This window comes from Hypanus sabinus, unplaced genomic scaffold (genome assembly GCF_030144855.1).
Source record: "Hypanus sabinus isolate sHypSab1 unplaced genomic scaffold, sHypSab1.hap1 scaffold_151, whole genome shotgun sequence".
NCBI lineage: Eukaryota > Metazoa > Chordata > Chondrichthyes > Myliobatiformes > Dasyatidae > Hypanus > Hypanus sabinus.
This window is the reverse complement of record NW_026779585.1, coordinates 515,358-536,307: the sequence shown is the minus strand read 5'-3', so window position 1 is coordinate 536,307 and position 20,950 is coordinate 515,358. Positions and strand designations below refer to the sequence as shown.

The window sequence follows — 20,950 nt, the reverse complement described above, 5'->3', positions numbered from 1 at the left end:
CTGACTGCCGCGGTACAGCGCGTGTTTCAACAGAAACATCCCTCGCCTGCTCCGGGCTAAAGGAGCGGCCTCTCTGCTGAAATCTAATCGGACCGGTTTGGCAGCTGACTCCAGCATCGAGAGCGAGGAAACCTGCTCATTAACGCGGCTGGAACGTTTAATGAGATCATTAAATTAAGACTGCCTGAAATTGAAACAGGACCGAATTTAACTGAGAGATGATCCTGCAGCGTTGGAAGAGAGCGGTGAGAGGGAAAGGTCGATGACACCAGAAAACAAAGAGTTAAAGGGGCGGGATCAACTAAAAACACAAGAGATTCCGCGGAAGCTGGAAATCCTGAGCGACACATACAAAATGCTGGAGGAACTCAGCATTATCCATCACATAACTCTCGGAACTTCCGCCATCGCCAGCCCGATTCCATCACCAAGCACGCCTGTCGCCACAACAACACATCCCCTCACCCCCCCCACCATTTTATGCTTTCTGTTTTCCGCAGGGTACGCTGCATTCGCCCTCGCCACTGATCTCCCTCCTGGCACTTATCCTATCAAGCGGAACAAGTGAGACACCTGCCCCTTCAACTGCACTCACACGACCATTCTGCCCACCCCCCCGCAAGCAGTCCTTCCAGTGTGTACAAGCCCAGTCGCTCCAACCTTTCAACATATGACAGTCCCGCCATCCCGGGAATTAACCTCGTGAACCTACACTGCACTCCCTCAATAGCAAGAATGTCCTTCCTCAAATTTGGAGTCCCAAACTGCACACAATACTCCAGGTGTGGTCTCACCAGGGCCCTGTACAGCTGCAGAAGGACCTCTTTGCTCCTGTACTCAACTCCCCTTGTTATGAAGGCCAACATGCCATTAGCTTTCTTTACTTTCAGTGACTGATGAACAAGGACACGGAGCAGGACATACAAATCCTGAGCGACACATACAAAATACTGGAGGAACTCAACATTATCCATCACATAACTCTCGGAACTTCCGCCATCGCCAGCCCGATCCCATCACCAAGCACGCCTGTCGCCACACCAACACATCCCCCCACCCACCACCATTTTATGTTTTTAGTGTCCGCCACTGATTTCCCTCCCGGCACTTATCCTATCCAGCAGAACGGGTGTGACACCTGCCCCGACACATTCTCCCACACGACCATTCTGCCCTCCCAAGCAGTCCTTTAGATGAGGCGTCTCTTCACCAGTGAGTCTGCTGGGGTGACTCACTATCTTCAGTGGCCCCGGTGCGGCCCCCTGTGTATCGGTGAGGTGACTGGATAGAGGTGTGTAGGATTATGAGTGTCACGGATAGAGGGGGCAGACAGAGCCTTTTCCCCAGGGTGGCAATGGCCAATATTTGAGGACATCTGTTGGTGGTGAGTGGAGGAGAGTTTCGGGGAGATTTCAGTCTGGTTATTTTACAGAGAGACCGTTCGGTGCCGGGACTGCACTGCCGGGTGGTGGGAGAGGACGATACAATTGGGGCATTTAAGACACTCTCAGATCGACACATGGGTGGAAGAGAAATGGAGAGTTATGGGCTGTGTAGGAGGGAAGGTTCATACAGGACAGCACCACATTGTGGGCCGAATGGCCTATACAGTGCCGTACCATTCGATGTTCACTGTGAGGCTTGGGTAGCTGTGACTGGTGGGATGCTGAGGGATCGGTGCTGGAGATCCCGGTCGTTCACTCTGTTTCCCTGTGGATGCTGAGGATTTCCAGCAGCCCTCCTTTTGAATTAAACCTAAATCTTGTGCCTGGTTCCTCTCCCCACAGACACTGTCCAGTCTGAGAGTTTCCAGCACCCGATGTCGTTATTTCAGACTTGAATCGTTCTCTCTGTGTCTCTGTTCACAGACACTGTCCAGTCTGAGAGTTTCCAGCACCCGATGTCGTTATTTCAGACCTGAATCGTTCTCTCTGTGTCTCTGTTCACAGACACTGTCCAGTCTGAGAGTTTCCAGCACCCGATGTCATTATTTCAGACCTGAATCGTTCTCTCTGTGTCTCTGTTCACGGACACTGTCCACTCTGAGAGTTTCCAGCATTTTCTCTTCACATATTTGCCAGAGATGTAGAAAGAGACCCTTCGCCCCGTCAAGTCTGTTCTGGATCTCCCGAACATTCCTCTGTTTATTCCTCCAGAATATTTCTACCTCGTCGGCTCCCACCAGCTCCCCGCCATTCTGTCATCCCCCACTGACACTGGACGCTACGCTACACTACACATCCATCCTCTCATGCAGATTCTGGGGACACGGGAGGGACACGGGCAGAACATGGAAGCTTCACACACACAGGAACTGATGAAACCCACGTCTCCGGTGTGTGCGGCATGACTGCAGAACATTTTTTTAATCAAAAGAATTCGGTGCATCTCGGATGATATGAAGGAGTACAGACCCAGAGGCTGGGTGGCCTGGCCAAGCGGAGGAGAGGGGTTGGGTTCGAGACTGGAGAAGTGCTTATCGGTGCAGTGGTGTGTGTGTGTGTGTGTGTGTGTGTGTGTGTCTGTGTGTGTGTGTCTGTGTGTGTGTGTCTGTGTGTGTGTGTGAGTGTGTGTGTACTGGGCGAGAGGGGTGGAAGGGAGTTGCGAGAAAAGTTGGTGATGTTTCTACCAGAAGAGAGATAACGTCGGTGACGAAGTAGAGCAGGGGGTGTCAAACTCAAATACACAGTGGGCCAAAATTTAAAAATCGGTACAAGTCGAGGGCCGGACTGGTTCAGCGTTTATTGCAAAACTTATTGAAATGAATTTATTACACATATTAACCTGGAACTAACAAAGCTTAGGTTATTGCCTACAAAAACAACATTGAACATTAAATAAATAAAAAATCAGTTGCATTTATTTCTTATGGCTTTATCTGCAGCTTTTCCTGAGTAATTTCTAATGAAAACATTTTTCCACAGGCCAACACTCTGTGATTCACACTAGTCTAAGCCAGATACTTGGCATCTCATCTTGAATGCAAGTTCATTAATGTTTGCAGTCAGGCTGTGAGCTGAGGAAATCCTCAGAATTGAGTGAAGGTGTTCATCAGAAAGACGACTCCTGTGTGATGTTTTGTTTATCTTCATCAAAGAGAACAGTTGTTCACACAGACATGTGCTGCCAAACATAGAGAGCATTTGAGCAGCTTGGGTACGCAGCTGGGGCATGGTTTCGGGAATGAAACGTAGAAGCTGTGCAGGGCCCACCGAGTCATACTTTGCCTTGAGTGTGTCACTACATTGGAGTTCAATCAGCTCCATTTGTATGTTGGTTGGTGCGCTTTCCACGTCAGCTGCAAATGGGTTACTGAGCAGTTCAAACCTGCCTTTTTGGGCTTCAAAGTCGGCAAATCGCCGTGTGAAGTCGGCACCAAGTATGCTAAGTTTTTCAGCAACTTTGCACGTGGGAACACTGCGGGAGAAACCTGCTCTTTCATATTTTGGCAACACGGAAAATGGCTCAAGTTTTCTTGCTGCATCTGCGTCTCCCACAGGCGCAGCTTGGTTTTAAAAGCCCTCACTGCAGCGTACATGTCTGTGATCACACAACCCCGACCCTGAGGCTGCAGGTTGAGCGCATTGAGATGGCTCGTGATGTCACACAGAAACGCCATTTCACAAAGCAACTTTTTATCCCGGAGCTCTGTTGTGTCTTTCCCTTTGCTTTCCATGAACTGACCGATCTCCTCACGCAACTCGAAACATCTTTTCAGCACTTTTCCTTGGCTTAACCATCGCACCTCTGTGTGATAGGGCAAATCATTATATTCTGAACCCAACCCCTCCAGAAACGTCTTGAACTCGCGGTGATTTAAACCTTTGGCTCTTATGAAGTTAACTGCTCGTGTTATGGTGCTCATTATATGTTCCATTTTCAAGGCTTTGCCACACAACGATTCCTGGTGTATGATGCAGTGATAAGCTGTCAGCTCACCTGCGCCGTTTTCCTCCCGCATCTTCTCCCGGATCCTGCCCACCAATCCACTCTTTTGACCGCACATCGCGGGCTTCTGTTCCTTGTCCAGATGCTTGTATTTGTCGTGGTGTTTCGTTTCATAGTGTCGTCTTACGTTATATTCTTTATTTACAGCCACACCGTCTCCGCACACAAGACAAACAGGTTTGCCCTTTATATCTGCGAACATACACTCTGCCTCCCACCTGCCTTGAAAACCCCTGTTTTCAAAGTCCGCCTTTCGTTCAGCCATTTTTGGGGTGAGGGATAGCTGAAAGTTGACCACACGTGACTAGCGCCATAAGGATGCTGATGAGAGAGTAAGGCAAGCGCGAGCAATGCACTGGCAGTGCATTGTGGGATTTGTAGTATTGGTGGTGCATGCACTATACCGGCGGGCCAGCTCTAATAGAGAGAAAAAAAATTATTCATTAATGATATTCAGGAAATAAACCAGGGAAACCGAATAAACACTAAAAACCCTGAAAACCTGGTACCTGAATAAACTCAGCATTAGCCATATTACTGGGGCCAGCTTTAATAGTAATTAGATATTATCTGGCGGGCCAAAGATAATTCCACCGCGGGCCGGATTTGGCCCGCGGGCCTGGAGTACGACACATCTGAGGCAGAGGATTTGCAGTCGTCGCAAATTTCTAAGAAGAGAGAGGCAGTGAGTGCCTTCGTTTTATTGGCAGTTATCTGCTGCGCCCAGGGCGGATCCTCCGAAATGATAACTCTCAGGAATGTGAAGTTGCTGAACCGCTTCGACGCTGATCCGCGGAAGATGTCCGGCTGCTGGATCTCCGTGTTCCTCCTCCCTCCTGCCGTCAGTAAACAGCTGTCCGGCTGCGATGAGTTTGCGTGAGAGAGCGTTCCATTCAATCAGAATTCAATCCCCCCCCCCCCCACCAACCTCTATCTATGCTGGTCCGTCACCGACTTTAATTCGTCCAAGGACCACGGTGTCTTCAGCAAAATCAAATAGGGGCGCTGGAGGTGTAATCCGCCTCACAGTCGCAAGTATAAAAAGCAGGTGGAGCAGGGGGTTTAGCCTTGAGATCCACCCGCGCTGATGCTGATTGTGATGGAGATGTCGCTGCCAATCCACACTGACTGGGGTCTGCAATCCAGGACCCGATTGGACGAGGAGCTATAGAGGTAAGGTCCTCCGAGCCTATTGGCTGCTTTTGATTGGATGGTGGTATTGAGCACTGAACTGTCGTAAATAAAGGGCGTCGGAGCTGTCCAGACCCTCCAGAGCCGCGCCAAGAGCCAGTGAAATGGCGTCTGCTCCGGCATTGCTTGTGCAGGTCTCGGCGAATAAAATCGCAGTCCGGCTTCTCCAGCCTGCCTCCCTGCAGCCGAACTTCTCCGGTAGCTCCTGTCGCAGGCCCAACCCCTCCCCACCATCACCCACTGACCCCAGAGTCCTCCATCAGATCCAAGTGATTAAATCCCCATCCGTAGCCTCCCACCCCGCAATTTCCCTTCCGACCCCACTGGTAGGGTGCCCGGACAACACACACCAGCACCTGGTAACAGCAACTCCCTCTCCGCCCCGGCTGACCAACCCACTCCCCCTTGACACCAGAACCTTCTAATCCCATATTTTCTCCACCCGCTCCCACTAAGCCTGTTACAATCCCTCTTTTAACCCCATTCTCCCGCCTTTACCCCCCCCCGAACCTTTGACCCGGATAATAATCAAGAACCTATCAAACGCCATTTTTTATATACCCAGTGACCTGTCCCCCACAGCCGTCTGTGGCAATGAATTCCACAGATTTGCCATCCTCTGGCCGGAGAACGTCTTCCTCATCACCGTCCTGAAGGGGCATCCTATTCTGAAGCCCCCTCACTGATGGATATATCCTCTCCACATCCACGCAATCTTCACCTTTCCAATGAGACAACACCGCCCCCCCCCCGCAACACTTATTCTTCTAAACTCCGGTGGACACAGGCCAAGAGCCACTCAGAACTCATCATACGTTAACCCTTTCGTCCCCGGAGTCATGATAGCGAGTCTCCTCTGAACCCTCCCCAATGCCAGCAAGATTTTTCTTCGATAATGAACCCAAAATCGTTCCAACGGCTCTCCGACAAATGACTGATGACCCCTCGGCATTGCACCATGAATCTTAACACCCTTAGAAAATAAAGATCCTATACACCTCCCCTTTCAATGTAACCAAATCCTGGCTACCAGAGCGGACTGTGGCAGTGAGTTCCAGATTCGCCACCCTGTGCCAAAAACAACAACAACAAAAAAATAATAATTTTCTTCTCTTTTTCTTCTCTACTGCAAAGGCGTTGCCTTCTAACCTGAGTCCCACCCCCTCCCCCTGTTTGTAGAAGCCCCCCACTGTAGGGATTATCTAGGCCTTTCGATGTTCCATAGGTTTCAGTGAGAGACCCTCGCCACTCATTCTGCTAAACCCCAGCGAGCATCGGTCCACGTGACTGTTGTAAATCTGTGTTTAATGGTCCAGACAGACTCGACGGGCCGATTGGCCCGTTTCGGTGCCCGTTGGCGCTTTGGTCAGCAGAAATGCGCGCCTGATGGCCGGCACTATCCGGGGAAGTCTCCGTGCTGCGTGACTGCGCGTGGACTTGCACAATGGCAGGAAATGCGGCGTCACTTCCGTAGGGGATGCCGGCAGGGATCAAGGCTCTCTGCGCGTCTTCCAGCCTCTGTCAGGGAGCCGAGCGCGATACAGAAGGACTGAAATCGACCTGTCAGCGGTCGGATCGGCTCGAGGATCTCTGCTGAAATGAAGGATAATCATTGCCTGTGGAATTGCAACTGACTGGGCAAGTGGGAGAGCTCCAAGACATTGGCCTCGATACTTCCTTGTGCGCCATCAATACAGGTGCGCTACAAGATAAGCTAGCGGGGAGTTCAACTGGTCAGAAGAGGGAGGGAGCTCCAAGGCCTAGTCTGCGATATCTCCTTGTGCAAATGGATCCTCGATCTCCTCCCTTGTGGAACCCAAGTCATTCCGAATCGGCAACAACATCACCTCCACGATCGCCATCGGCCCGGTACAGCAGGAGGTAAAATACGGGCGACCCCAACAAGGAAGAGCGGTGGAAAACTTCCTGGTGCGTTTAAGTGGGCGACGTCCTCACTGGCGGACTCCGTGCAGTTCGGACTGGCGACACCGCGGTCCCCATCGGCGCGGGATGACCTCACAATGACCCCACAATGACCTCACAATGACCCCACAATGACCTCAGCCCGAGGGCCCCGCACAAGCAGGTCCCCAGCAGATTGCTGCTCCATTGGCTCTTCGCGACCCCGGAACGGCCTGGACAGCGAAGTGGCTCTTTATTGACGACAGCTCAGTGATCAATACTGGCATCCGCCCAAAACATCAGGATGATCTGATTCGACTACATCTCGGTATGGGACATAGAAAACCTACAGCACTTAAAAAAAACTACCCACAAAGTTGAGCCGAACATGTCCCTCCCTTAGAAATTACCAGGCTTACGCATAACCCTCTATTTTCCTAAGCTCCATGTACCTATCCAAAAGCCTCTTAAAAGCCCCTATCGTATCCGCCTCCACCACCGTAGCCGGCAGCCCATTCCACGGACTCACCACTCTCTGAGTTTCAAAACTCACCCCTGACATCTCCTCTGTACCTACTCCCCAGCACCTTGAACCTGTGTCCTCTTGTGGCAACCATTTTTCAGCCCTGGGGAAAAAAAGCCTCTGACTATCCACACGCAATACTATCATCCCATCCAACCTAATCCATAACCTCCAAAGAACTTGGGCCTCAATACCCCCTTGTGCAATTCGATGCTGGACTGCCTCACTTGCGGACCCCAGTCATTTCGGATTGGCAGCAACATCTCATTCACAGTCCCGATCAGTACAGGGGCACCCCAAGGTTGTGCGCTTAGCCCCCTACTGTGCCTATGACCGTGAGGCTAAGCACAGCTCCAACGCCCGGTTGAAGTTTGCCCGTCGACACCATTATCATTGGCCGACTCAAGGGGGCGCTGACGAGTCAGCGTGCAGGGAGGGAGACCGAAAAATAAATCTGGCCGGACGGTGCCCGCAGCAAACCCCCTCACTCAATGGCACCATAACCGCGGGGCTGTTTAATGACGGCGGGAGGAGAACCCCCCGGAGGACCAGGAGTCGGTCCTCGTCAGGGGATCAGTCAGCAGCGTTGAGCTCCACAGCGCTGACCGCCTTGCGGGGCCCAGCACCGAACTGTCATTAACTAGTTCACTCCCAGCAGTTTCTCCCCGGCGCTGAGCAGTCACGGGCGTGGACAACCTTCCGCTCTCTGTCAATGTTGCACGTTCGTCGATTAAACAACTCGGCTCTGTTTCAGCTTCAGTTAGGCGAATTTCAGTGTTGTCATTAATACAATCAGCCACGTTCATAACCTTACACAGTCTGTGGCCAAACCGGTCGGTTTAGATTTCAGCGGAGAGGCCACTCCTTACTCCGAAGCGGGCGAGGAGTGTTTCTGCCGAAGCACGTACTGGGGCAGTCAGACCAGCTCCTGCAGGAGGGGGCGGAGCTCGGGGGCCCGGAGAACCAGCGGCGGATCAAATTCACAGGTTGCCACTGGCTGAGCCGATCATCGAAATGCCGGGCGACAAGTTGTCGGAGGAAAACAAATACCTGTTCTGCAAGGAACCCTCGCGGAAGTCGGCACAGAAGCTGCCTGCGGCCGCGAGGTAAGGTTCACTTTATTCCTCTGTCAGGTTTCCTTGATTTGCCCCACCGTTTCCCTCCAACCCCCACCCACCCAATCCCTTTCGCTGTCTGCCCTGTCCCGGGGCGGAGGATCCGAAATTTCTGCGAGGGTGGGTAGAACAGGGGCTGGGGCAGTCGACCCGCTCGCTGGGCCAGAAACCTCAGTGCTCAGCAGAGTTCAGGTACCCGCACCCCCCCCCACCCCACCACCACCCCCCCCCCACCCCACCACCACCGCCTTCCCCTTCCCCCACCGGAATATTTAAAGTGATGAGTGATAGGTTCTTGATTAGTAAGTGTGTTGAAGATTACGAAGGGAAGGCAGGAGAATAGATGTTGGATGTTGAATCAGACATGATGGAAAGGCAGAACAGACCCGAAGGGCCGAACGGCCTAATTTGCTCCTCCGCCTTACGGCCTGCCCCTGACTCAAGGCGATATCAGCTCAGGGACTCAACGGAAGATTCAGAATTTGGCGGGGGGTGGGGTGGAGGGGGGGTGTTATCACAATCCGGTTCGGAGACACTGTCTGATCAAGGTGCGATAGGAAATCCCACCCGGCTCGGCCTGCGACTTGCCGCTTTTCTATTGCTGTTCTCCACTTCTCATCCGCAACTGGCGGGCCGGCGGCCGCGACCTTCCTCTTATCACACAATAGATCAGCTTCCGTGTTTGGGTCCAGTAAGGAGAGCCGACGCCGACACGGGCGATCCGCCGCTCTCCGCCCTCCGCTGGTCCAACTGCGGCGACAGGTAGCGCCTGGAATCCAATACCGGGACTTCACATTGGCGGCGGGAGTCAGCGTTGTTCGGGATGGGAAACGGATGCCCAGGGAGACCCAAACCATCATGAGCTCGAGAGATTCTGCAGGCAGCTGAAACGCGGAGCAAACAAACGCGCAAAAATGCCAGAGCAGGGTCTCCTATCCTGGGGCTCCACCGACCCCTCGGTTAATGGTCGAGGGTCCCTGGCGTTAAAACCAGCGTTGAGCTGGAAGAACTCAGTCGGTCAGCAGCCTCTGTGGAAGCGAACAAACCGTCTATGTTTAGGAGCTAGACCTTTCAGGACGGGACAGGAAGGGGGAAGCCCCGTTCGGTGAGACTTTCACTGACTGTACGATTCATTTCGCGTTAAAGCAGAATTCAAAACAGATAGAGTCTGCATTCAGAAACGCCATTCAGGAATGCCCTGTGTCTGTTCCCCTGTGTGGAAAACAGCAATCCCATGAGAACTAAGACAAACAAATTCCTGCAGGAATTTAGCCGGTCGGGCAGCATCGGTGGAGGGGAATAAATCGCCGGTCTTTCGGGTGGAGACCCTTCAGGCAGACTAGGAAGGAAGGTTGAGGAGCCCAGAATTAGAAGTTTGTGGGGGGGGGGGCGGGGCGGGGAAGTGGAGGGGGATGGAGTAGAAGTTAGAAGGTGGTAGGTGAAGCCATGTGAGGAGGTAGGAAGGTGGGTGAGGGAGGGGGAAGAAAGTGAGAAGGTGGGATTTGATTGGTGGGAAAGGTAAAGGGCTGAGGAAGAAGGAATCTGACCGTGGAAGAGAGGGAAAGAGGAAGCACGCCGGAGGGAGGAGATATGCAGGGAAGCCAGAATGGGGAATGGAAGGAAAAGGAAAGCGAAAGGAGTGAAAGTAACAGAAGGTGGAGAAATAAATGCTCGCGCCATCAGGCTGGAGGTTACCCAGACAGTGTCCTCAACTTGGCAGTAGAAAGTTATGGCCCACCATGTTGGAATGGCAATTGCGAAGAAAGCACAGCAGTCTCCTTAGCAGTTTCCAAATACCCAGAGTGACACCTAAACCTTTAACAAACTTCGAGCGATGTGTCAGTGGAGAGCCTATTGACTGGCCGCAGCACAGCCTGCGATGGAAAGACCAACGGCCTTGAATGGAAAATCCTGCAAAAAGACTGGCCCGGGGAAAGCCCCCTCTGCAGACGAGCTCGCCCGCATGCAGTGCTGCAGTAGGAAATCATTCTCCACCATCCGGGTCCCCACCAGCCGCAGCTGCCATCGGTAAGAAGGTTGAGGAGCCGCGGGACACTCGCCACTTGTTTTCGGGAGCAGTGGTTACCCCTCAGATACCAGGATCATGATCCAAAGGGGATAGCTTCACTCCACTTCACTGGCCCCAAAACCCGTGGAGTGACCTTCAAGGTCGCCTCATCTCATGTTCTCGATATTTGCTGATTATTTATTTATTATTATTACTTCCTTTTGCATTTGCGGAGATTTCTGTCTTCCGCACACTGGTTGAACGCACAGGTCGGCGCGTTCTTTCATTGAGTCTATTACAGTGACTATTCTATTATCAGTTTAGTGAGCAGGTCTGCACGAAACCGCATCTCCAGCGAGTACATGGTGGCATAGATGGACCTTGAGAATAAATTTACTTTGACGGTTGCTTGCGCTTAAAATGGTTGGCCACTGGGATGTCTGAAAGGTTTTTACTGAAGTGAATGACATGTAAATTGACCTAGAGGTACAAAACTCCTGTTATGGACATTTACACTACACGCTGCATCTGCACAGCAAACAGCATCATTAAGGACCCCAACGCACCCCTCATACAAACTCTTCTCCCTCCTGCCGTCTGGGAAAAGGCTCCGAAGCATTCGGGCTCTCACGGCCAGACTATGTAACAGTTTCTTCCCCCAAGCTATCAGACTCCTCAATACCCAGTCTAGACTGACACCTTCCCTGACTGTCCTGTTTATTATTTATTGTAATGCCTGCACGGTTTTGTGCACTTTAGGCAGTCCGGGGTAGGTATGTAGTCTGGTGTAGTTTTTTGCTGTGTTTTTTTTTTACGTAGTTCAGTCTAGTTTTTTTACAGTGAGTACCCAATAAAGTGGTCACCCAGTGTGTATAATATTGTTTCCCTGTCACCAACAGGGAGGAAATATGTTAAGTGTAATTGTAAGGAACTTCTCTCCAGAGTTTAACCGAGTGTGGATTGTGAAACCGGTTCCAAATCTTTTCGACAGGACGGCCGCTCCCCGTTGTGAGGAATGTGAGCACTTGAATCCATGCTGCGGGCCTGCAGATTGTGTTTCACACGCACACAGCAAGCTGAGCTTCACACCCGACAGTCACCGATGCATATTGAAGCAATCAAAGAAGCGTGTTTGTCCAGCCGAGAAATAGAAACAGCTTGAAAAAGAAAGAGGGAAATTTGCGGATTTAAGGTAAGTTTTCCACAACACAGATTGGCGTGTGCCTTTTATTTTTAGTTGGGTCTGTGTCTTTTACTTTTGGTTAGAAACGTAGAACATTACAGCATCTCGCAAAGCATTGGGCCCGCGATGTTGATCCGAAATTCTACCCTACCCTATGATCAATATAACCCTTTCTCCTACACCGTCCTCCCACTTCTTTTTCACCCATCTGCCTTTTCCAATGGTTTGTTAAAATTCCTTAAGGTAACTGTCTCTACCACCAGCGTGACAGGGCATTCCACACACCCACCACTCTCTGTCTAAACAGAACTTACTTACCTTCTGGCATCCTCCTCTTGCTAAACAATCATATTAAAATTATTTCCCTATCTGATAAGCATGTCCGCCCTTGCCGGGGGAGGGGGGGGGGAACTCCATCTGGGCCTCCTCTCATCTTGTACACCTCTATGCAGTCTCCTTCACTCCACACAGAGAGAAAGTCCCTGCTTCACTCGCCTATCCTCTGAAGACATGCTCTCCAACCCAGGCAGCGTCCTGCTCTACCTTCTCTGCACTCTCCCTCCCTCCCTCCCTCTCTAAAGCTTACAGATTGTCAGAAACACACTGAGTCTCAGCAATTTGCAGAACGGTAAACTTTATTTTTCGAGTCTGCAGAGTCGGACCCAACCAGCTCCTGCTAGATTGAGTGCCGAATTACACTTTGCACAGTTTTTTTATACCCTACTTGTTTACGACTTTGTGAGTTGCACCCATGTGAGGTGCAGACATTCTTCCTTAATCTCATTACAAAATTACAAATGTGATTACCCTTTGGCCCACTTATCAGCCTCAGCGCATTTTGACCGTTATTGTTCAACCGTTAAGCATGTCTTCCCGTTACCCGTATCGCTTCTTTAATCAGCAAGCTATTGTTTCATCCTCATTTTGCAAATTGGTTTATACGTTGCCCTGCAAGTTGCTTTGCACGTTCTTTCTGTGTCAGCACATTCTAAATGGACTCCTTAAGTACCGTCTTTAATTTAATCATTTCTCTCACAGATCCTTCCTGAAATGTGCTGAACGCGCCTCTCCAACAGTAGTCTGACCAGAGCTACACAGAGCTGCAACCTTTCCTCGTGGCTATTAAACTCAATTCCACCATTAACAAAAGCCAAAACACAATATGCTAAGTACTAAGCACCTGATCAAATTGTGCGGCAACTTTTTAAGAATTAGCGGAGGTGAGCCAGTGTTAATCCACACTGACAGAGCCATTAGCTCTGTAATTATCCTTGTAGCTTGATCTTCCAAAGGGTATGACGTTACACCTTTCCAGATTGAACCCCATCTGCCATTTCTCAGCCCAGCTTCATCTGAATTGCATCCTGTCAACGCCAGGTTGTGATCTACGACGATCCTCCACAAGACTACCCGCGCCCCCTCCCCAAATCCTCAAACCTTTGTGCCACCTGAAAACTGACTAACCGCGATCCATCTCCTTAGCCAAGTCACAGTCCAAGAGTCACAAAGAGCAGAGCTCCAAGTTCAGATCCCTGCGGAACGCGACTGGTCACCGACAGAATGAGGTGTTAAAAAAGATTAATTTGTCCCGCTGACCATGCAGGAATTTAGACGCTAAACTACGCCGCGGGTTCCCTTGTCTTGGATACAGGGTGTGGCAATGTAATTATACTCTTGTCTCTGGAAATGCTGAACTCAGGCTAAAGGAATGAGCCAATCGCACACGTTCTTCTCGAGTGGCTGGCCCTTACTTCTCCCTTTAGGTAATTACATGTTCTTTGTCAAGTACTAATGAGATGTTAAAGGATAAATTTGTCCTGATGACATGCGAGAATTGAGATACTAATCGCACACATTGCTCTTGGCTGGATCACATCTGCTTCCGCTTTAAGTGCTTAAGTATCCTTTGTCCCGTACTATCACTGTTGCCGGGCATGTGACTGGGGGGGGGGGGGGGGTATCCAAATTCATACGTGACTGACTGTGCTGTAAGACCCTGTATAAAGGGAGGGCTGTTCTCTCGTTCGGGGGGGGGGGGCATCGCTGGACAGGACTCCGCAAGCACTGCGAAGTTTGTTAATCGATCCTCCCTCCACAAGACTTGAACAGGCTTAAATAAAGAATCGTGGCGATCGTGGCATTTGTATGAAGTGTGTAAAAATCTCAATAAAACGAACCGAAATGACAAGATCAACCCCCCCCCCCACCCCTACGCGTCTATAAACACCCTCGGCCTTCTGAATCCACAAGTGCGAGACTTCCTGTATCCCAAGCCTCCTGACTTTCTCAACAAGCCTACGACCGGTAACCTTGTCAAAATCTTTACTAAATGTATAAACACCGCAACCACAGCTCTACCTTCATCAATGTGATTTGTCACTCCCTCAAATAATTCCATCAGCATCATGAGGCATGCCCTGACTATCCATAATCGCGCTGTGCTGCTCCAAATGTTCCTGAATCCAAAGAATATTCTCCAATAATTATCCGATCACTGAAGTAAGACTCACTGCTGGATAATTTCCAGTGACACTCGAGTCTATTTCTTGAAAGAAGGAATGACATTTGATTCCCTCCATTCTTCTGGTACCCCTCCCGTGGCGATGAGGACCGGAAGATCATCACACAAGGGTCGGAACCCTCTTCCTTCGCTTCCCATATTAACCTGGGGTATATCCTGTCCTGCCCTAATATTATTTTTCAAGCGTTCCTGCGCATCTTCGGTCTTGACGTTGACACATTCCAGTGTGTCGGCCTGTTTCATGCTGTTGACACGAACGTCAATGCCCTTCTCACCGGTGAATACTACAGCCTCACCTGCCTCCGCCGATTTCAGGCACATGTTTCCTCCTCTATCCCTCATACGCCCCTGACTCCAGTCATCCACAGGGAGGACTTGGGGTTTTCCTTAACCTTATTCGCCAAAGTCTTCTCAGGTCCCCGTCCTGGCTCCCCTAAGTCCATTCTTCAGCTCCTTCTTTGAGAAGCTGCAACTCTTCAGTGTCCTGCTGATGCTTGCTTCCATCAGCTTCCTTCTTCCACTTGACTCGTTGCTCCACATCTCTTGTCAACCATGGCTCCTTCACCCTTCCCCCTGTTCCCTGCCGCAATGGGACAGACCAAACCGGAACCCCATGCAAGTGCTCCCTGTACAAGCTCCAGGTTTCCCCGAGGTCATCCGGCTTGTTTGTACGTGTTGATTTGACCACAGCATCTGCAGTGGACTTTGTGTTTCCCTGAATACGTTTGTTCCCATTTTACGCTCTCACGGTCTGGTAGAATATCTATTCCATGAGAAAATGAACTGCCGGACGTGCACCATGAACAGTAATATATGTATAGATATTCCAATACGAGGGGACATCTTGGTCACCATCCAAGCTAGCCTTTGAAAATCATAGAGCTGCAGTTAACTTGTCTGTCCTTTACATTCCAATGGATAGAATTTTACCCCATCGTCTATCCAGCCTGAAGGGACACACTCAGCGATACAGGAACAGCTTCTTCCCCTCTTGCCATCAGATTCCTAAATGGACATTGAACCCTTGGACACAAAGTCACTTTTTTAATATACAACATTTCTGTTTTTACACGCTTTTAATCTGTTCAGTATACACATACTGTCATTGATTTACTTATTTATATATTATTATAATAATATAATATAATTATAATATTATTATTATAATTTTTATTTCTTTCCTCTTCTATATTATGCATTGCATTGAAATGCTGCTGTTAAGTTAACGTATTTCACGTCACATGCCGGTGATAATAATTCTGATTCTGATCATAACACACTGCTGTGCTTAAAGTATTAAGAGCAGCTCGGTCCCACTATTTAAGAAGGGGGTGTGCAGACTTTGGAAAGGGTTCAGAGGAGGTTCACGAGAATGAATCCGCGACTGAAAGGCTTATTGTATGAAGAGAGATCTGGAATTTTGAAGAATGAGCGGGGGTCGTGGGTGGTGTCGCGGTTTCTCGTGCCCCAGAAATGACCAAGAGACGCAGAAGATTCTGCAAGAAGGGTTAAACTTTAATTTGCAAATCAAAGCTGAGACAGTCAGTGAGCTGGTCGCTGATTGCCCACCGATCCTCGGACACGGCATTTTTTATAGCAATCTCCTGGTCCAGTTGCATTAGCATATGTAATCGATCTATAGTTGCATATGACACGTACCACAGATACATCTTTGCCCCTATTGTTTTTACCCATTGATTTAATCATGTTCTAATCTACATCCCTTTAGCTACCTCTCATTAACACACCATTGCCTTCTACATTCTTAAGATTTCATTCTCCTACTAAATTGGGTACGTGCATAGCAAATAGCAAACTCAGAACTGAGCAAAATAATAGCAAGCTCAGAACTGAGCAAAATTTATACTCCAATAGTGGTGGGCTGGGGTATCTTATTGAACCCGTTTGAATGTTGAAAACCCTCGGGAGGGCAGAGCCTCAGTTTAAACCGAAGCCAGTTTGAAACGGAGGAATGTCTTTAGTAGGAGGGTGTGACTTTGTGGAATGTAATTCCACCGGCCGCTGCGGAGGCCCGGTGTTGAATTGACTTTATCTCTTGCACCCTTTACAAACGTGATGAGTAAAAATTTTGACGTTTCTTCTCCGTCAATGTGAAATGTGGAATTTATAGTAATTTGTAATAAATAGCATATGCAGTAAAATATGCAACAGAACAGTCAGTATAGCTTAGAAATGCAATTGTGTCAGCGTGAATTAATCAGTCTGATGGACTGATGGAAGAAGCTGTCCCCGGAGCCTGTTGGTCCTGACTTTAATACTGCGGTACCGTTTCCCAGATGGTAGCGGCCGGAACAGTTGCAGGTTGGCGTGACTCCGGGTGCCCTGTGTCAATGTCTGCTGCCTTGTGTCGATACCCACCCATGGGGACGGCGTCGGAATTAAATCCCGAGGGCTGGGGTCGCTCAGGCAGTTCTCCGTCGTGTTCAATGCTGACAGGCAACTCCCCGGACGCTGCCAGTGCCAGACCGTGTCGCTCTCTGCTGTTCCTTAGGGTTGATCAGATACGTGGAGAGGGGTAGCTTGCTGCCTGGGCATCAGTTGCCCTCCACCTTGTCCTGCCCAGGCTTGGGTTGCTACGGGCAACTCTGACCGATGGAGACCTGAGCTCAGCAGGATTGGTACATGATCAGGAGGGTCCCTGGGGAGCTGCGACGGAAGCCAATAGGTTGGGACTGCTGGGCAGCATATTCCACATGAAGAAGTAGAGGGAGGGGTGAGGCTGTGAGGAAGTGGGGAGGGAGCAACGGGAATTAGTGAGACGGAGGGGTTGAGTGAGATGGGGAGACTAAATGTCAGAGTTGGAGGTACCTCTGAAGGAAACAGTGATAATACTGGCCAGAGAGGGAGAGATTAAACTGCAGACCTAGTGGAGCGAAGATGAAGAACTTCACACCTACTTTGGCAGAGACTTAGATCCACTCCGCCACACAAGATAGATAGAACAGTACCAATAAATTTGACTTTTGATTACGAATTCATCCGAAAGACACGATGGCTGTGAAACTAAAGTCACCCCCTCGTCTTTCACGATTCCACAGGAACAGCCAGGGAAGCAGCGATCACCATGGCTGCAAATTCCAGTGGGGATCAGGATCTGTCCGGATCGCAAGCCAGCCCAGGCAAGTACAAAATATTTATAAATGGCATGTATTCTGGTTCATTAGAAACTGTCAGTGACACAGTCCTGTAGGTCGCGTGCTCTCTTGGGGTAATATCAGTTCGTGGACAAGGATTCAGTTAGCGCCGAGGAAGATTGAATTCATCGAGGCGACAGTAGTGGGCACTGGTGTTCCTCGCCGTCTACCAGCTGCTGCCGGGGGAAATGGCTACTAGTGACATTCTCCCTCTCCCTCACTGTTAATGGAGGAAGGTGTCTGCGTGTGACAGTCTCTCTCTCTCCCTCTTACTCAACGCTGCTGGAGGATTATGCCTGAGTCCTGGCTCTCAGGCAGGGTGTAATCGAAGCAGATCGTGAATTGGATTCTGTATAACCATATAACTATATCACAATTACAGCATGGAAACAGGCCATCTCGGCCCCCAAGTCCGTGCCGAACACTTACTCTCACCTAGTCCCACTGGCCTGCACTCAGCCCATAACCCTCCATTCCTTTCCTGTCCATATACCTGTCCAATTTTATTTTAAATGACAAAATTGAACCTGCCTCTACCACTTCTACTGGAAGCTCGTTCCACACAGCTACCACTCTGTAAGTAAAGAAGTTCTCCCTCGTGTTACCCTTAAACTTCTGCCCCCTAACTCTCAACTCATGTCCTCTGGTTTGAATCTCCCCTACTCTCAATGGAAAACGCCTATCCACATCAACTCTATCTACCCCCTCATAATTTTAAATACCTCTATCAAGTCCCTCCTCAACCATCTACGCTCCAAAGAATAAAGACCTAATTTATTCAGCCTTTCCCTGTAACTTAGGTAACGTTCTAGTAAATCTCCTCTGTACTCTCTCTATTTTGTTGACATCTTTCCTATAATTCAGTGACCCGAACTGTACACAATACTCCAAATTCGGCCTCACCAATGCCTTGTACAATTTTAACATTACGTCCCAACTCCTATACTCAATCCTCTGATTTATAAAGGCCAGCATACCAAAAGCTTTCTTCACCGCACTATCCACATGAGATTCCACCTTCAGGGAACTATGCACTATTATTCCTAGATCACTCTGTTCTACTGCATTCTTCAATGCCCTAGTTCAATGTGTAGTTCACGTTAAGATGTGTTCCTGGTTTCTAGTCGCTCCTGTTTAGTGTTGCTATTTTTAGCCATTTTGATTGGGGAGATTAGCAGAAAAAGGAACGACATCGCACAAGACTGAACGGAACAGAGCTGAGCTAATTTTTTTTTCCCATTCGGGGCAACAGGTCTTTTGTTGCGTGTGAGTGTATTTGGGCGAGGGTTAATGTCTTTGCTGGAGCGTGTTCCGTGCTTTTCCTTGTTTCGCGGCTATCTGTGCGAAGACAAATCTCACATACTTGTACAGTAAATGTATTTTGAATCTTTGAACCAGACCATTCAAATCCATTTTCAAAAGTAAAAGGGGTAAAAATAACGTAATGCCACCATAGGTGATGGGAAGACCTGGACATGTAACCACTGGAAATGGAGAGTGTGCATTTACGAAGCGTCTTGAGCCTCGCGTTTATTCTCGGGGTGGGGGGGGGCACAAAGAAGATCAATGTATTGATAGAGATCCGGATGAGCGCGTAGAAACAAACCACGTGTCCTCCATGCAGTCATCTGCCCTTCACTTGAGCGCCCCCAAGAGGACATATTGGCCTGCCGTAATGGCGCAATGCAACACACACACAATGCTGGAAGAACTCAGCAATTCAGTCAACATCGACGGGAGTCGACAAACAGTCGACCTTTTCGGGATGAGAATGGAAGCGGACAATGTTTCACCAGTAAAGGTCATCAAAGTGACTCAGAAAGGAGGGAGAGAGCGAAAGTGGGAGGGAGAGAAATAGATTCACAGATATATCCGGTCAGTCAGACATAGGGTTAAAAGATAGAGATAGATATATAGAGAGAAAGATTTAGATTGAGGCAGGTTAAGGAAGCTAGCAAAAGGGAGGTAAGTGAACGAGTGTTTAGAGAGAGAAAGGAGGAGAGAAGAAAGAGCTACAGAGAGGGGGAGGAAGGTAACAAGGTGCCAGTAGGAGAAAAGGCGATGGTGCAAATATTCGCTAAGACAAAATTGGAGGAGGAGGAAAGACGCATGTAGAGAGAAGGGGTGAGGACGGATTGCAAGGGAGAGAGAAAAAGAGCAAAAGAGAGAGAAATGAGAGATTCTACTGTACACAGAGTAACCTTTTCAGTGGAAAATTTTATTCGCTCTCGAACACTTTCTGGAATCGTTAAGACTATAAGACCATAAGACAAAGAAACTGAAGTTGGCCATTCAGCCCATCGAGTCTGCTCCACCATTTCATCATGAGCTGATCCAATCTCCCCTTTAGTCCCATACCCCCGCCTTCTCACCAATATCTTCGATGCCCTGACTACTCAAATACCTGTCGATCTCTGCCTTAAGTACACCCAATGACCCGGCCTCCACTGCCGCCCGTGGGAGCAAGTTCCAAAGATTCACCACCCTCTGCCTAAAAATTTTTTTTCGCATCTCTGTTCTGAACGGGCGCCCTGCAATCCTCAAGTCACGTCCTCTCATACTGGACTCCCCCACCACGGGAAACAACATTGCCACATCCACTCTGTCCGTGCTTTTCAACATTCAAAATACTTCTTTGAGGTCCCCCCTCATTCTCCTAAACTCCAAGAGTGGTCAAACTTTCCTCATATGTTAACCCTCTCATTCCTGGAATCAATCTAGTGAATCTACACTGAACCCTCTCCAATGTCAGCACATCCATTCTTAAATAAGGACCCCAAAACTGCACACAGTTCTCCAAGTGAGGTCTTACCAGTGCCTTATAGAGCCTCAACATCACGTCCCTGCTCCTATCCTCTATTCCTCTAGAAATGAATGCCAACATTGCATTCGCCTTCTTCACCACCGACTCACCTGGAGGTTAACCTTCAGGGTATCCCGAACGAGGACTCCCAAGTCCCGTTGCATCTCAGAACTTTGAATTCTCTCCCCATTTAAATAATAGTCTGCCCGCTTATACCTTCTATCAAAGTGCATGACCGTACACTTTCCGACATTGTAATTCATTTGCCACTTCTTTGCCCATTCCCCCAATCTATCCAAGCCTCTCTGCAGGCTCTGTTTCCTCAGCACTACCGGCCCCTCCACCTATCTTTGTATAATCAGCAAACTTAGCCACAAAGCCACCTATTCCATAATCCAAATCGTTGATAAACAACGCAAAAAGAGGCGGCCCCAACACAGACCCCTGTGGAACACCGGCAGCCAACCAGAGGCAGGGAGAGAGTGGGGAGAGAGCGAAAGGGGTTAGTGAGAGGGAGGGGTTGAGTGAGATGGGGAGAATGTCAGAGTTAGAGGTACTTCTGAAGAAAACAATGTTAGTACAGGCTAGAGAGGGAGCGAGC

General features: G+C 49.4%; 1 long non-coding RNA gene across 1 annotated transcript; it reads left to right on the top strand.

Annotated features, from left to right (window-relative positions):
- The first annotated feature begins 8,567 nt into the window (after positions 1 to 8,567).
- Positions 8,568 to 13,795, top strand: LOC132387076 (uncharacterized). Its single transcript, XR_009509763.1, has 3 exons — positions 8,568 to 8,670; positions 11,679 to 11,879; positions 12,909 to 13,795. It is a non-coding gene; the product is annotated as an uncharacterized LOC132387076 (long non-coding RNA).
- Positions 13,796 to 20,950: the final 7,155 nt, after the last annotated feature.